Here is a 5,511-nt window from a genome sequence, read left to right as displayed (position 1 = left end):
GTTGTTATTTTCAAGTTTCTACGCTAAATGTACTGTAACAGTTTTAGAAACCAGTTACAATTGTACTTCCATCTTTAGCCTTCTGTATTACAGGGTGTATTGTTCTTATTCTAGAGCAATGTAGTTGTTAGGTCCCAAATAAGTCATACATGCTCTCTTTAAGACTTTTGTGGTTCTGATTTGAGGCCATAGAGATAGCTCAGCAGACTAAGTGCCTTCTTAGGCAAGTGCTGAGATGGGGGGGTTCGATCCTGGTACTGCACACCCCGCCGGTCCCAACCCCAGGGGCACACTGAGATGGCAACTGAACCGTGGTGTGGTGACACACACCTGTAATCCCAGTGCTGGGGAGGCTAAAAACAGGATCACTATGAATTGGAGCTGCGTAGTGAGACCCTGTACCAAATACAAAGGAAGGAAGGAAGGAAGGAAGGAAGGAAGGAAGGAAGGAAGGAAGGAAGGAAGGAAGGAAGGAAGGATATAAATTTCAGTAAACAAAGTAAGAGGAATTTAACAGTCGTTTTATTGTGTGATGTTATCTTCAAAATAGTTGTGTAGGTTACCAGATAAAAATGTGCAAAATTTATTGAAAAACAACAACAAAAAGCTTTAAAGAAATTAAAAAACAAACAAAAAAAAAATAAAATGGAAAACAATTTGCTTGGCCTTTTAAATGAAACATCACAGAATTTTATAACCTAATGACTATGTTTTTGAAAGTGAAGGACAAAAAGCACAAATTAGGGGGAAAAATCCATGATGATCTAGTTTTCCAGAAAATTCAGTCTAAACAGTAACAATAAAAATCATTTAGGGGCCGGAGAGATGGCTCAGTAGAATAAGCACTTCCCTGGGAAGCACAAGGGCCTGAGTTCAACCCCCAGTTCCACCAAAAAGAAAAAAAAAAAAAAAAGAAAAAAAAGAAAGAAAGAAAATCTAGTGTATATTATAATTACATGCAGGCGTATTATCAAGAATTGTAAATACTCTAGTAAGATAAATGAGAGAAGATACATATTATCAAATAAAAATAAGACCAGATACATACATCCCTGAACTTCTTAACCAATAGGCTCATTTCACTGTGTGACCTAGGAATGAAGGCATATTGGTCTGAATGAATGTATTTTCTTTTGAAAAAACATGATATTCTAGTATAATAAAGTAAAATCCATCTGTGTAGGCTGTAACTACACCCTCTTATTCATCACAAAGTTTCACTGGGTTCATTGTACCTGAAGTAAAGAGATCAAATTATCATTACTGCCTCAATGGGGAAAAACACAGATTCATTAAACAAATACAAAAGTAACAAGATTTACTGATTATGGAGAAAGATTGATTTGGAAGCCCTATATAAATCATACAGAGATACAATATAGCCAATGACATAGTGTACCACACATTAGTCTAAGTGAGAATTTATTCTTCTCTTCCATCATTACTCTTCTCATTTTTGTATTTTTAAATTTCTTTATTCAATATTTCTTATCAGTTTTCTATATGAAGAGATCAGATTCACTGCATGTTTTCAGCTGTAACTTAAAAATTTACATGATTGTCATTTTATCAAAAAGTCTAGTTTAAAAAATAGTCTATTGAGGGGGCCAGGGAGATGACTCAGTGGAATAGGCACTTCCCTGGCAAGTGCAAGGGCCTGAGTTCAATTCCTGGTTCTGAAAAAAAAAATAGTCTATTGAGAAAGTTATGAAATTGTAATTAGAATATAAATATCATTATATGGATATACACACATTCATTAACTCATTCATGGAACATGTACTTGTTAGGAGACACACAAACTTCTTTGTCCAGAGATACATAGATTAAACTAACATAAGTCTATCCTCATGTAACCTTTGGCTTAGTAATGAGATACATTATTAATAAGTAAGTGAGATAAAATTATATATTAGATATATATTTTATTTAAATAAAAGAAGTAGGTTATAATACATGAATATTGAACTTTCCAAGGCAAGAAATAAATATATGCTAGAAGACTCTCTTTGTGCCTCTCTGTCTTTCTCTCTGTGTCTTCTCTTTCCATCTGTCTCCTATAGAGATTAATAAAACAGAAAACAGAAAAAGTATGCAAGAGTGAGAAAGTTCATTGTATTAAAGTAGAATTTGAACAATTGCAGAAATGAAGAAAGTAAGTGAGTCGCATGTGCATTTAGGGGAAAGTAGTCAGAATTTTGAATTGGCTGGTTCAAATTCTTGAGGCAGGAACAGGAAGGAGCATATTAGAAACAAACAAAAGGCTGGTGTTCAAGAGGACAACATCAAAGGGAGAGCAATGTAACGTGATTACCCAACTCTCCTTTCCTCTGCAGGACAGAGAGTAATTTCAGGCCTTCTTTACAGAGTCACCTCATGAGTTGGACACAACAGAGTGAGTCTAATGAGTACACATGCACACTATCCCCCAGGCTTCCTCAGGAAGAGCCACCTGCTCCTGCCAACTTTACTGGGACAGGCTTACCCCAGAAGTCACAGGCTTGAAGATGTGGAGTGGATTGTGACAGGGCCTTGGGTATTCCATATTACTTGTAAAAGAAGTTCTCATTCATCGAAGGTTTTGAATTTATGCAAATAAGAAATGCAATTTTGAAAGTCACTGAAATTTGAGATGTTTCTGTTAGATCCACAATTAGCATCAAAGCTAACAGGGTCTAGTGTGGATAAACAGGCTATCAGATTGCAAAGGAAGTTTAGGCCATTGTAGATCTCCATCTCCAAGTCTGTCCTTACTTATTTTGCCCTGCCCTGTTTTTAACCACAGTGTGTATGAGATTGCAACATAAAACATGTGAATGGCTATGTTCAGAATCTATCTCTAGCAAGAAGCGCACTGCAGTACAAGCCCCATAAATATGGAGATAGCTGTCTCTTTTGTTCACTGACCTATAGGATCACCTCAATCAAATTATTTTATATAATAACAGCATTCCTCAGTAACACTTCATACTTTATTCCAAAGAAAAATTATTATCTGGACAGTGGAGATAGCTCAGTAGAATAAGCGCTTGCCTGGCAAGCGCGAAGACCTGAGTTCAATCTCTGGTTCTGCGAAAGAAAAAAATATATATTATCAATATTAAATAAAATGATTATTTAACAAATATGCTTTAAAATAAATAAATCTAAAGAAAAACTGCTTTAATTTAATATTTTCTTCAAACATTTTTTAAAATATGGTAAAAGAGGTGAGAAAGCTTATAAAACATGTTTTCTCCCCTTAAGTGCTTTTATTCTTTAGGTAGTTGTAGATCTAATTCCTAAGCACAGAAATTAGCAGACATTTTCTACATTGTGATGCCTTGGAAATTAGACCTTACATATCTACTACTTTTCTTTTTTGTGAAGAAAAGAAATAAACAATTCTTGTGTTGTTGAAAAAGTTATCATTTCTTAAAAGAAGTTTGTAATATCTATGCTAAAGGACAATTGTATATTGGTACTACTACAATTCACAGCATTTATTCAGAATCACTAAAATATGTAGGTTTATAATATTACATAGCAGAAAAATTTGAAATGAAATTGTATTGCATTTTTTAACGAGACATTAAGAGTAAAACCATGACAAGAAAACGTGTAGTTCTAAAACTTTTGGGCAGGGGAGATGGCTCAGTGGAATAAGCACTTTCCTGGAAACACAAGGGCCTGAGTTCAATCAAAAAACACTTTTCCTTTATTTGAAGGATACACTCAGGAAGGAAGATGAAGAAGAGACCAGGCATGGTGGCACATGCTAGTAATCCCAACACTGTGGAGGCTGAAAACAGGAGGATCGATATGGGTCAGAGCAGAATGAGACTGTACCAAATACATTAAAAAAATTAAAGAACAATAACTTGACACTAATAATATTTAGCTTTCCTAAGAGCCACAGTGCTATTCTAAAGAAGAGATTCAAGCTTATGTAAGAATGTCAGAAAGAGAAATTGTTCTTCTAATGATGGTTCCTCATAATGTGCCCTGGTAGCGTTTTGCAGATGCTGGTATTTACTTATCTTGTTTTGATTTGTATCTAATATAATTACATTTTCATCATCCTGGAGAAAGGACAATTTTTTTAAATAATGTAATCAAATTTGCACAACATGTCCAGGACATAATTAGAATGCAGATCATTTCTGTTTCCTAACTTTTACTTTTTCTGTCCTTCCTTGTTCCAACTTTCCAGCTAGAATTTCATCTGAAATATGTCCATCAACAAATAAAAATTTTCTTAGTATATAATAGCTATTTGTGGTAGAACTCATTTTGAAGGAGGAAAAATGAAGAAACATACTAAAAGAGAGCTTGAAAGAAACACAAGGATGGTGGGAAAGAATGGCGTGCAATCTAATCAGTATCAGATAATAGAATTATTGCATGATGGACCAGAAAGTAAGACAATAAGGGAAGCAACAGTTCCTCAAAATTATATTTATTTGAGTAGATTATCACAAGATTTGAAAATAAACCTTAAAATATACAAGTTTGTAAAAACAATAATTAGTCATAAATTAAAATGAAAGTAAAATATATAATTTCATGAATGTCTTTGGCGACAGATGTAATATTCTGCTAAAAATGAGGCAACTTATTTTTCTTTGTTATATAAGAAAAATCTGAACCTCACATAAGAAAAAGGAAGGGAAAAATGGTGGTTTTAGAAAATATTCCTTAACTGATGCAAAAATCTTTATTATAATAATTCTAAAAAATAGGAATTTCTATCTGTAATATTTTTTCTTTGTTTCCATTTTTTATATCTTCAGTACAGGGTCTTAGGCTTTGTACACTGGCAGTATCATAGCCAATGAGATTTACCTGAGGCACAATTATTGCTACTTGAAAACTTTTCCTAATGCCCTGCCATGATGACTTCAAATATTTGGTACAGGGTCTCACTACACAGCCTAAACTCACAGTGATGTTCTTGTTTTCAGCCTCCCCAGTGCTGGATTGCAGGCATGTGCCACCAAGCCTGGACTCTGCAGTATTTTTCTAATGACTATTATTTAGTGTAAAAGCTTTTATTCCTGATAATACCTTCTTAATAGGTAAAAGTAACTACACAGTTCATTATACTCTTCCTGGAAATAATTCACGTACTCCAACAAACTAAAGGGAGAATGTATTTTGCAAAATTATTTAACAGAATACATGGACATCTACAGAGAACTGAATCCCACTGTTCCTCTTAATTCTCTCCTGGGAAGATAGACACAGTGAAGAATTAGTTGGCTTCAGTGACTGTAAAATAGTCAACTGTCAATATCATGGCTTTAATCCTTATAAATTCCATAAAAATGGAAAACAGGGATGGCTCTGCTCAATGCAGTCTGAGGTGATCAGGTATAAAGCATTTCTGCTTCCAAGAAAAATTACATTGCTACAAGAAAACTGGCACATTATTCTGGTGAAAAAGGCAAGAGTTTTAGTTGTTTTTGTTATTTACTTATTTATTTTAGTAGTCTCACTACGTAGTTTGGGCTCTTAGTGATCTACTTGTAT

The 5,511-nt window shown here is 34.1% G+C and overlaps 1 pseudogene; it reads left to right on the top strand.

The window, feature by feature from the left end:
• Positions 1-4,784: 4,784 nt before the first annotated feature.
• LOC111815656 lies at positions 4,785-4,906 on the top strand (annotated as a pseudogene).
• The last annotated feature ends 605 nt before the right edge of the window (positions 4,907-5,511 follow it).

Source organism: Octodon degus, unplaced genomic scaffold, assembly GCF_000260255.1.
Source record: "Octodon degus isolate 3935 unplaced genomic scaffold, OctDeg1.0 scaffold00019, whole genome shotgun sequence".
In the NCBI taxonomy this organism is placed as follows: Eukaryota; Metazoa; Chordata; class Mammalia; order Rodentia; family Octodontidae; genus Octodon; species Octodon degus.
The sequence above is the reverse complement of the archived record's forward strand: the minus strand, read 5'-3'. Positions and strand labels throughout refer to the sequence as shown.